The sequence below is a fragment of the Epinephelus lanceolatus genome, chromosome 7 (assembly GCF_041903045.1).
Source record: "Epinephelus lanceolatus isolate andai-2023 chromosome 7, ASM4190304v1, whole genome shotgun sequence".
Lineage (NCBI taxonomy): Eukaryota > Metazoa > Chordata > Actinopteri > Perciformes > Serranidae > Epinephelus > Epinephelus lanceolatus.
Genome location: NC_135740.1, coordinates 14,617,134 through 14,629,827, shown reverse-complemented (window position 1 = coordinate 14,629,827; position 12,694 = coordinate 14,617,134). Strand labels below are relative to the sequence as shown.

At 43.4% G+C, this 12,694-nt stretch overlaps 1 long non-coding RNA gene across 1 annotated transcript; it reads left to right on the top strand.

Annotated features, from left to right (window-relative positions):
* Positions 1-891: 891 nt before the first annotated feature.
* Positions 892-4,209, top strand: LOC117260559 (uncharacterized). The gene is made up of 6 exons (XR_013491789.1): positions 892-1,048; positions 2,007-2,039; positions 2,226-2,255; positions 2,945-2,992; positions 3,102-3,221; positions 3,308-4,209. It is a non-coding gene; the product is annotated as an uncharacterized LOC117260559 (long non-coding RNA).
* The last annotated feature ends 8,485 nt before the right edge of the window (positions 4,210-12,694 follow it).

Sequence of the window (12,694 nt, the reverse complement as noted above, 5' to 3'; positions counted from 1 at the left end):
CCCCGCCCCTTACAGTCCCTCTCTCTCTCTCTCTGTGGAGCCAGGACACACACTCTGAGGCACGTTCACGCACACACCCACCCACACACACACACACACACACACACACACACACACACACACACAGGGGCAGTGGGCCTATCATGACGGCAAGACAGCAGGGTTATATTGTCTCAGTATTTCAGCATCGACCCCATTGTCTGCAAGCCACCACGCACTGGCTATTGTCCTTTGAAAGAGCGCAAAGTGCACCATCCCGTGTGTTTAAATAAATGCTGGTGTGCTAAGTTGGATGTTAAGATTAAAAAAATAAATGTGCTGTGATTTTGAACACTTCTGGGCGCTTTTGTGTAACAGCACAGCCTCTTTAAGCGCCGTCTTGTGCAGCCACATCATTAGACGGGCTTTGTGGGCCCCCTGCAGGCGTCTGGGGCAGACGACAGGAGGCTTTTCTCTGAAACGAATTTAGGAAAGCCGACTGACAAACAAAAAAAAAATGTGTCGGAGAGGAGTGGGCGCCATATTGGACTCAAACACGAAGTGAATTTATGGTGAAATTTCTGCTCGCTGGCCGCTGCAGATGTGGGCACTGCTTTGCACGGCTCTACAGTGGGGCATGTTGGCCGCCGCCGGGGCCTGTATAACGGTACACGGCGGCCCGCCGCGCGATCCCTTTCTCGCTGTAATGAAACACACTTGTGTGGAGGCAACATGTCCTCGAAGGCAATCCTTTCATTCTTGCAGGCTTCCTCCCATCTCTCCCTGCAAGAAGCCATTCGCGCAGACCTCAGAACATCACCGGCTCCAAAATTCCAAGTGTTCTGCAGCCCCGAATGGCGTCACCTGATTGGCCGAGAGCCTATCAATCATGCCTTTAGCCGCACCCCTCCCCCCATTCAACCACTCGCCTCTCTGTTCCAGTGTGTTTACTACACTGCCGAGCATAAGGGAGACACTCGTCTTCACATGCACTGAACCCACTAAGAAAAACAGTTTTTAGTTGTATTTGTAAGAAAACCTCCAAGAGATCAACATGCCCAAGAGAAAGGTACGTATTCTCAAAATAATAAAAATAGTTTGAGGGGGATAGCAGCTATTAATGCATTGCAAACGATTGTGAAGACATCCCTCTGAGACATTACTTAATTATAACATAACGGATAATCGTTATTTGTCGCTGGGAATTTTTGCCTATATTCTGTATATAATGTACATTTTTTATGCGTCAGAATTAATATTTTCCCGCTCGGACACGGCCTTTAAAACGCAATTTCTTGTCAGAGCCGCTGTCCTTTGGGGAGTCAGAAGTCTCTCTCGGTCTCCATGCAGTTAAAGCACAAGCAGCAGCCATGCTTTGCAGCTCTTGTCCACCTTCGTCGCCGACCTACCGAGAACAAACGCTTCACTTATCGCGGTTTCGCCACCAAACCGGCCAAAAGTGCCACCAGAAAATGCTTTAGTGCCTTTACTTTGCATTTTGGCCGCAAAAACAAACACTCGCCGTCGCGTTTCGATAAAATTGTATATTTTCTCTCTTTGTTCATAGTCCCAAATGGCTGCGATGGCGTGGCTCTGCCGCCGGGTGGCGCGCGTGAGCCTTAAGCAGGTCCCTCCCCCCTCTCAGAGACTCCCGCGCCAGCTTTCAAATCTGAGCTTCATGCATTGAATGAGAGAAAGAGACGGGGGAGTGAAAGGGAAAAGCAGGGCCTGGGCCCTCAAAATATGGCTCCAGAGGCCCACATGGCTGAGCTCTCACAGCCCAGTACTAAAATCATGCATTACCACCACATTTCTGGGCTGAAATCCTTTAAAATGACCTGTATTTGAAATAAAATTTTATATTTGCATGAAACCAAAAAGTTTTCTCATCAGGTCTGTAATTATTTGTAATATGCGCATGAGGCATTTAACAATAGTTCCTTGTGAATATAAACACGGTTTAAAGCAGTAATGCCATTTTAATTTTTTTTCTTCTGATTTTAACCTGCTGTATTTGTATTTTTCAGAACGCATCAGCAACAGGAGACGAAAGGGATGAGGTAAGAGAGGTGCATGTTAAATAACATCTCACACATGTGATTAAAATTAAAATTACATTAGTATAAGGAACATGTGAGGGAATTATCAGGAAGCAAGTACTGGTATTGAATTCGAAGGTGTGTTTCCTGCATACAGTCCGAATTGGAATAAAAGCCCTTTTGATAACAGTCTTTGTTCTGTTTCAGCCCCAGAGGAGATCAGCTCGGTTATCAGCGGTAAGAAGATGCATACAAACACAACCAGCGAATTTACATGAACAAATACAGTTAAAAACAAGTTACATGTGGTAGAACGCTTAAAAGTAGTTGCACACATAAATAAAGCAAAATTTTGCCTTTAGAGTAGCAAAAATGATATAAAAATAAGCTTTCTTTTTATTAAACACTTAAATTTGATTCCTAGGAGTATTGAACTTCAAAAAATGTTAATTTTACATAATTAAGTTGAAGAATTAGTTAAGATTGTGCACATAGTGCATTAGGCAGTAATTAAGTTGTCAGAAGTACATTAAAACTAATATAATATTCATTATACATGATTTAGGAAGGTTTTTGCTTGTAAAAAGTGCAGGGCTGTTATAATACATACTTTATATCAAAAGTGGGCACAGTAGAGTGCATCAGATTTATTTTCTTACAGTATAATGTCTAAATTCCTTCATAAACCCAGCTAGGAGCCATCATATTAATGTCATAACACCTTAGACAGTGTCTGTATTAAAATAAGTTTAATTGTTGAGAAAATTTTACATCTTGACTCATTGTCAGGGATTTAAAATGTCTCATGGGAGCCAAAGTTGTCTAGTACCTTGAGAATAACTAGAACAATGGCAAATTAGCAAACAAAGCACTAACAGACAGTTTGTGTAGCTGTTTCTTGATCTCTTTCCTTCTCTCCATCACAGAGACCGGCCCCACCCAAGCCGGAACCAAAGGTCAAGAAAGCAGCAAAGGTAAGAGGCGCTCGCCTTGATTCTGACCGAACATGCAACATAAAGCAGAAGACACAGGTTGTGTGTGTGAAAGAGAGTGTGCTAACAGCCTGTCTTGTGGCCCCTACAGAAAGAAAAGGCTGTGAACGACAAGAAGGAGGACAAGAAGACCAAGAAGGCAAAGGAGAACGCAGAGGCGGAGGCAAACGAGGAAAACCACTCTGAGAACGGAGAGGCCAAGACCAACGAGGTGGGTAGACTTTTAGACGTACGTGCACAACTTTGACTTAAAAAGGCGCAAAGTTTTGACCTTGACTTGTCCGCTGTGTCCCACAGGTGGAGGCAGCCCCCGAGGAGGCCAAGGAGGAGGCCAAGTCCGAGTAGCACCACTGCCCAAGCTTCCTCCTCCTCTACAATCCCCCCTTCCCCCCCTGAACCCCAAGCCAGCCAGCCAGCCCCCCCAAGTCTCTCACATGGTTTCCCTCCAAGGCGTATTGTTAACAGAGGAATATTTTTATCAATGATTTTATAAGTATCCGTACAGATTTTTAGCACAAAACGCAAAGCTGATTATGGAGCGCCTTGCAGATTTGCAGTGGTCATATCAAGTGTCTGCAAGCAAGATGAACACACTAAAATCTTTTTTAAATGGCATTTCATGATTGTTGAAGGCTTGTTTGGTGTAGAAAGTGCGTCCCTTGCCGGATTGGCTATGTTGTGAGTTGTGTATTCCTGTGTTTTTCCTCCTTCCCCCGCTCTCCCTTCCTCCTCCTCCTCCCCTCTTCTTCCTCCACAGATTAGACCTTCCTCCCCCTTACAGTTCAGCCTTTATCCATGTTTTATTAACGGTTCAGCCATGTTAATGTGGGTGATTCTTTTAGACCTCTAAATGTGCAGTGAGTTCCCTTTGCTTCTGTCTCTTGTTTTTTTTTTTTTTTCATTGAAATCGTGTTTAAAAAAAAAAAAAAAGCGTGTTGAAGCGTGTTGTCCATAAGAAAGAGGAAGACGAACATGTGAAACATTCCGGGAACAGCGATGGCCTCCGACCTGTCTCCTCGACAGCCCTGCGTGTGAAACAGCTCCTGCTCCATCCACGCTGTCATGTCAGCTTTTCTAAACACTATGGTTTTTTTAAACGGTCGAATTTGGAAACCCTCTCTGACAAATGCAGGTGTCTGGTCCCTCTCTTATGTTCTGAAATTCTCTTAATAAAAACAAGTCCTGGGAATTTTCCTCGATATCATGCGTCTGGAGTTTGTTTCTTTGAGAGAGAGAGAGCGATGGAAGTTTTAGGTTCCACATCACCACACCGTAAGAGCCAATGAATAAAAGTAAAAAGGGATTTATGACTTTCGTTAGCATGGATCTTTAACTGAAGTCAACCTTGGTAATGGCTCAGGGTGCTTAGATCTTTTTGTAGGTAAAGCAATAATATATCATCAGGAAACGAAAATAAAAAGCTGTTTTGTAGCCTTAAGGCCTGTATTCAGCCTAGTTTGAATGCAGTTTTCTTTATAAATCACCTGTTTCAGTGTCTAGCCATAAAGAAATATGTTACGTCAGACCTTTGATGCACAGGTTGCATCCGTTTTAATGCACCCAAGACATAAAGCAGGCCCGAGGCAGCCGCAGTGACCTCTGACTAAATGAAACATGCCTGTAATGTAATTTCACTGTAGACAAATCCAATCTGTCCTTTGAGGCTGCTGCTGCTGCTGCTGCTGCTGCTGCAGGATACCGATTCTCAACGGAGGCATTTGCTTTGTCAAATTAAACAGCGGAAGTTTGCTGATCCTCCATACTGCAGGTGGGTACTTGTCAGCTGGGGATTTAAACCAACAGGATTTACTTCACAGATCTGTAGCTGCAGATCCTCAGGGAGGTCAGGTCAACAGAAGGTCAGCTGGGACACTATTATAAGATTTCCAGATAAGGACAGTGAGTCTTACATTTAATCTCCATTCTTTGTCCTTTAAGAATGATTCAGTCTTGTTGTGAGTCATTGAAATGCCCAAATAGAGGACATCATACCCAACAACTGAATAAAAACCCTCCTGAAGCCTGTACCTTGCATGCCCGTCTTGTAGCCATCACAAGACAGAAGGAAGTTACAGAACAGAGGCCTACACCCACTGAAGGGGCAGACAGTGTCTATCCACCCCATGTCTTTATTCCCCTTCAGGCATCACACATTCAGATTTAACTCTACATGAACTCGAGCGTGAGTGCTGTGACCCACATTCACCTCACACAAAATATCACCGATTTATTCAAGAGCATCGCACAAAGAGGGCTCCATATTTAGTGTATACATACACAGCTGCATGCATTAGTTCATGTTAAAAGCCTGGCAGGAGCAGGCATAAGGAAATGCAAGTAGTCTATTAAGCAAAGACAGTTTGAAAGGGGGGACTTTTTGTGGGCTTTTGTGTGTGTGTGCACTTGCCTCCAGCATTGACAGTGTGTGAATGCATTTGCCATGTGCTCTGAAGCACAAACCTCACTGGGTGTGCGTCAAAACATGTAAGTGAACTGTTTTTTATTATATAGTGCAAACGTTTTGCAATTTCCCTCTATATAAAAAAAAAGATGAAGTAATATTTGATTATGTGCAGCTGGCTGCAGCAGGCCTTCTGTCTTAAAGACGGGCGCTTATGGGTTTTTATTTAACCTTGAATCACTGCCGGCATTTTGCACAGAATATGGCGCTATGTTGGCTTTCCTCCGCTATTTTGTGCAGCGGTTGCAGCCCCTCTGACCTGCATTGTCATGGCCGAGCAACGGGCTCCATTTTGTCGATATTTTTGTTGTGTGCAGAGCGTTATTGCATCGCGCCGCCACTAGATAGCAGCCTTGTCTTATATTTCCTCCTGCAGACACACACATACAGGCGCTGTGCTCATGGCAGCCTGTCGACCTTTGATTAGCCTCACATTTTATTAACTGATACATTAGAAGTGTTATTATTTTTCCCGAGGCAAATTACAGAGAATCAATGAATAATAGCAAAAAGATCACAGGGATCATAATACAAAGGAGCTTCAAAAGTGGATCCCTCCCGGCTTAAAAAAAAGAAATCCAATTTCCTTTTTTTTATTCACGTACTTTCTTTTAATCCTCTGTCAGCATCAACCTGTATTCAGCCAGACGGTTCAATTAAGAGCAAATTTTCAAACCCAGTGTATGCATTCAGCATCCTCTGAGTGAGATCTATTGATGGAGTGCAGTGATGTGATGGGGAAACTAAAGGAAGCACATTATGGGAAGTTTCTGATCTCGGTGGTCTCTCTCTCTTTCATCTTGTGATTTTCCTCCTCTCCTGCACCTTCATTGATCCGTCCATTCATCCTGTCTCCTGTGATCAGCCCTCTAGACTCTTTAACGGCTTTGATACTGAGATGCAGACACACACACGCACACACGCGCAGACATACAGTCCTCTCCCCTGAGGCATTTTGACATCAAAGAGCTAATTACTCCAATATTATTTTATCTCTCGTCTGTGCATGCATGCTGCCTGGCCTGTCTGAACCGAATGTTTGTCTGCCTGCTTAACTGTCTGTCTGACCATCTGCCAGTCTGCACCTCATCCCCTTTTCACTGTCTAGTAATCACAAGGGAGTTGTGCGCCCCCCCACCCACCCACCCACCCCCTCTGGTGTGCACTCTCATTCTGTCCTCTCTCTCTGATGGGTTATGATATGTTGACTAAAATAGCCCCTTTTCCCTTTTTAAACATGCGCATATCCTATTCTGTCATCCCACGCATTTGTAGCCGTTGTCTCCTCCCCGCACTCATCCATTCACATCCACTGTCCACATCACTCTGCTCAGGGTCTCGCACGCATGCAGGGCGGAGAGAATGAGTGTGTGAGCGACTGTGCGTATTTTTGCACACACACACCCTCCCATGGTGTGTAGTACGAAGTGGCGGGATGGGGGTGGGGATTCTCTGCGTAAAAGATGAGGATGACCTTTTACGAGGAAGTGATTTAAATGATGTCCTGTCATCACCAGGGATACCGGTGTGTGAATGTGGATGAGCTTTTGTTGTGGAAAGCACGTCACACCAGGCACATGCTTACACACACACACATCAGAGAGAGTGAGAGATAGTTGCCAACAGGTACATATTCACATTTTGCGTAGAAACAGCCTGAGTCAAATGTCCTCCCTGCAGACCGGACCTTAGTGATGCTTGAAATTAACAGATGTTTAGTGGCAAGGTTCTCTGCTGTGCTACTCTGAGAGGATGTTGCTGTCTGGCTGTCTTAAATTGTTTGTGTTCGACTGTCTTGTTTATCTGCGAGGCTGGCTGCACCCTACGGGGGTGGGATGTACAAGAGCGAGTGAATGGGAAGAGGCAGGGTGAGAAGGAGAGGAAGAGAAAGTACCGGGAGGTGAGGAAGGAGAGAGGGGGGTGCTGGGAGGGGGGGGCGGGGATGCAGGGGGAGAAGAGCTGGATGCAGATGGGGATCTATTCTCTCCGCGCACGCAGACAAGATGGAAATGAGTGGGCGTCTGTGACGTCAATCAGTGTAGACACACACACACACACACACACACACACACACACACACAGTGAGACACTCCCCTCCTCTTCCAGTCCCATGCTAATACATGCTTCACTGCAAACAGCAGCAATGCCACGGATCACAGGCATAAACATCAGCGCACACACAAACACCACCACCAAATGCAAACATGAGCATACGCACACACAGACACGCAGATCTGAGTTTCATGTCTAACCAGGCTGCTGATGTCAGGCTCATTCATAGTAAAAAAAAAAAAAAAAAAAAACAAGAAAAAAGAAAGAAAGAAAGAAAAGAAAAGAAATTGTGCTTGAGTCATGGTAAGAAGATAACGTCAGTCTTAAACGTTTTCATCCACAGGTCAACATGTAGCTCATTCATAAAACTAAGGGCCAAAGAATCAGAAGAATCGATGGTTATTGTACATGTATAACCCCAAATGACGGAGGATGTACTAAGAGTACTTTACTACCACTAAAAGTACCCAATGTATTGTCATAGAACAGTTGGTATGATATCCTACAAATTTGTGCCTCACCACAGCAGCCTAAAGCACCAACACCACAGTGTAAAACTACTCCATTACAAGTAAAAGTCCTGCATTCAAATCATACTTAAGTTTTTTAGTTAAAAAAAAAAGTAAAAGTACTTGCTCTGCAGAAAATGTCCCTTTTTATAGGTTATTTCTATACGATACTATTAGTACATACTGCTGCAATATATATTTGGGGGGTTGTGAGATGATGAATAGGGTAGGAAAGAAGAACTGCACAAATCTGTAACAGTATTTCCATTTCTCTAGTCTTTTATCAGTTAGACGCAGTGCAGCATAAATACTCCCTCTGAAGCGTAGTGAGTAGACATATAAGGTGGTAGAAATATACTCAAATATAAGGACCTCAAAATTGTACTTTGTTACGGTATTGAGTAAATGTACTTTGGCACTATTCCCCACTGTTAACCCATCTAAGATTAAAAGCAACAACAACAAGAATGGTCAAATATCAAAGCAGCAGAAACCGAGATATTCTGACTTTTAGTTTATAGTATGGCAACCTGTTTGAATTCCCTGGGCATCAAATATGGCAGCTTTGTTAGAGGCCATCAGCGTTTGATTTTGAGATACAAAGCATCCTTTAGCACAGTGGTACTCAACTTGGCAGCCAAGGGATCAAGATTTGGCACTATCTTTTAAAATAAGGTGTATTTTTTAGAAAGTTGATATGTTTGCAAGTCACTTGCGGTCCATTCAGAATGGACCACGACCCACCAGTTGGGAACCACTGTTTTGGCATCTGTATGAGAAGTACCAGGCTTTCAGAGAACTCCAGCGTAAACCCATCCACGGCAATAATTTAAAACAAAGAGCAAGAAAGTCCGAGTTGGGCAAGAGGAAAGAGTGGGTCCTCAAACATAGGACTTTCACCTAAGAGACTGGTGAGGCATGTTGAGGTTTTTGTAACTACCTTAGAAATATCACGACATGTGTGTCATGTGGTATAGTTGTTGACTTAAGTGAAGCAACAAACATACTTATTTTAACCGAAACTATCATATTTTTTAAAACCAAACCAAGTAATTTTGTTGCCTAAACCTTAAAGGGATAGTGCACCCAAAAATAAAAATTCAGCCATTATCTACTCACCCTCATGCCGAGGGAGGCTCTGGTGAAATTTTAGAGTCCTCACAACACTTGCGGAGATCCAATGGGGGAGTGGGTAGCAGCACAACTGCACACCTAATGGCTGACAGCGCCCCAGATTAAAACGTCCAAAAGCATAGAATTGAAACCACAAAATATCTCCATACTCCTCGTCCGTAGTGATCCAAGTGTCCTGAAGCCCTGACGTAAAAAGTTGTTTGGAAAAACGTCATTTGAACTCTTTTTTTTAGCCTCATTGTAGCCTGCAGCTCTAATTGCCTCTCTGTGGACTGCACACACTCGTGAGCGTGGTCCACAGAGGCCAGCGAAAGCACGTGAAAGCACGTGAACACACATGAAGGCGGTGCCCATGTCTCACGGTCTTGCGCAAGCGCACATACTTCAGCACAGTGTAATGGCGGTAATGGCTGAATTTTCATTTTTGGGTGCACTATCCCTTTAAGTACCTAAAACCTATGTTTCCTGAGCTTATGTAACGAGCAGCAACTGACACGCCGTCCCTGAGTGTCCAAAACTGAAAATAAAGGGGTAACTGGAGGATAATAGTGTCAAGTGTAGGGCCACTGACAAAGCTGCGTATGTAATGAGTCGGGAGTAAGAAGGTGTTGCGTATGCTTTAAGCACCAGTAACACTAGAGCTTACATTCCCCATGATGCAACTGGATAACACCTTTAAGTATAACCTATCTAATACCAATGTCTTAACTTCACAACTTAAATTTGTCAGGCAGGCTTTCTGTCAAAAATTTGAAGTCTCAAGCTCCTCTGATGACATCAATATGACATCATCAGGATTACTCTCTGCAAGCTCCTCTACAGCCACTAAATAAAGAGTCCAAGTGTCTTTAAAGGCTCAGTTATTCTTCTCATGACAAATAAGCCAATGTTCATGTGCCCAATTGGTACGACGCCCATTTAAAACAGCAACCGTCACTACATTTGAAGGTCTTGTGAAGCTTTATGCAGAAAGTGGCACATGGGCTGCAGTGTGAGGTAAAATAATTGGTTAACGTCGACACCAGCCAGCTGCACGTACAGCTGTGCTGCCTCAGTAAATTGTGCCCCTCGCTGTATTGTAAATCTGCCTTTCTGTCCGCCTGATTGATCGCTTGTTATGTAAGCTTTGTCTTTGTCACATGGCTAACATTATCATCCATTATGCTGCATTTTGTTTGCATAATTAACAAAGTACGGTCTCAGTGACCCACAGGTTCGTGGATGGATTTGATACTAAAGAGACGAGCAGACAGGAGGCGCAGACACCATTTAGGAAACATAGTCATCGTCTCCCACTGTATTCTGCATCACTGCATAAATTGGATTGATGTAAGTGGAGTTTAAGTAATGATGAGCCTGAAAATAGCACAGATGGGTTGTAGTTGTGAGCAGAATAACAAAGTAATATGATCGACAGGTTCGATCCCTCAAGGTTTACTGAGTCAGGCTCCATGTATGGCATGTATTTGGCAAGTTCGCCTTTAAGAAAATCATCCATCCATGTCACTGAGTCGTGACGACACAGACTTCTATCTAGAGAAATGAAAAACTATTTTTGAAACACTCCTCACTGCCTTCCAAATTTTGCTGTTAAGGATGATTTAGCGGATAAAGTAAGAGTGCATCAATTTCAATGTGGAGGCGGCCTGTGTGTGTATTTCTGATGAGGGGGTTTGGAGGTGTGTGTGTGTGTGTGTGTGTGTGTGTGTGTGTGTGTATATGTGGTGGGTGGCATTAGAACTAAAGATGCAGCAGCCACTTGCCTTGCCAATTGTTCTATTCCTTTGAGTAAAATGATTTTCTTGGCTGTTTTTCATCAAGGTTTTTATCCTCTTGTACCCTCAGCTGGAAGAGGACTGAGTCATAGCAGTCAAGGAAGCAGGTGGGTGAGAGGCACACAGTGGGTAGGGGGGCGAGGAGAAAGGTAGAGGATGTGGGTGGCACGGGTTAAGGAGGGTGAAGAGGAGGCTGTAGTGAATGAAAAAAAATTATGAATGGTGAATACTATGGACCCATTTCATTACCTGGTGTTCATCAGTCACATAAAGAGAGATCCTGTCTGCAAGGGAGCATAAAACCCTCACAAATGATTATGGTTTCTATTCGCCGTGCGCCACTAACTGCTTTATAATGGCAGGTTTGGTGGTGTCTACGTTGTCATCCAAAAAATATTGCTCTCATGTGAGACTTTAAAGGGACAGTTCACCCCAAAATCAAAACTACACATTTTTCCTCTTAACTGTAGTGCTATTTATCAACCTATATTGTTTTGGTGTGAGTTGCTGAGTGTTGGAGATATTGGCTGTAGAGATGTCTGCCCTCCCTCCAATATAATAGAACTAAATGGCACTAGGTTTGTGGTGCTCAAACGCCAAAAAACTACGTTTGAAAAACTCAACAGCAATGTCTCTTTCCAGAAATCATGACCCAGTTACTCAAGATAATCCACAGACCTTGTTGTGAACAGTTTCATGTAGGAACTCTTTACTTACTACTGAACTACATCCACCAATTGTATCACCACAAAGAGGGAAGCGTGCATCTACTGCTAGCTCACCTAGGACCACTGAGCTAGCAAACAGTATTGTTCAGCCAGGGAGGACGCCATTACATCTCGCAGTCATGAGCATGAGCCTCTCTACACCTGCTAACTGTATCACGCTGCAGAAGGAAGTGTGCATCTACTGCTAGTTCAACTAGTACTACTGAGCTTGCTAATGTTAAAGCTTAGCTGAGAAGAGCGCCATTAATGTTCACATCAGGCTGTCACAAGCTTCTCATTCACGAGTACATTCATGCTTGCTTCTAAAGCAGTGATCACTGATTAAAAAGTTACTACATGAAACTGACCACAACCATAGACTGTATAAACATGGACGTATCCATGGTGACTTCACCCATTGGTTTGTGGAATCCCATTTTGAAGCCTTGAGTTTGTAATTTTGTCCGACAACAGTGTGGAGATAACGCTAATGCTAGCTGCTAGCCGCTAGCTTAGTTAGTATGGTGCATTTATAGTTATCATCAAATGTGATAATACTTACGCTAATTTTGGCTAGCGAAAAAAATGGCTTAAAACCATTAAAACAAAATGTAGAGGAGATTCACCTTAAATGTAACACGTTACAGTTGTAACTCGCACATCTGACGTCACCATGTCAAGATGTAGCCAGTGCAGTAGTAAACATCCCTGGGAAATAACAACAGGATTCGTCCACTCTGCTGGGAATGGCGGCTAAAAAAATTAGTTATATTTAAACTAAGTAAAAATGAAGATCCAGGGGTATTTTACAAATAAAAATTTGTGTCTATTTGTTGTCGGGCTAAAATCCATATGGTTGTCTACATGTATATGTATCAGTTAATATACCTTTTACATGTCATGCATGCTAGCTCTGGTCTGTAAGAAATGCCAAAGCACGGGTGTGACCAGCGGCTCATTTGTAACTGCCTAGATTTGCATACACAGCTTGATTACTTAACTTTATATATATAATATTGTATTCACGAAACTTGTATGTCTGCTTT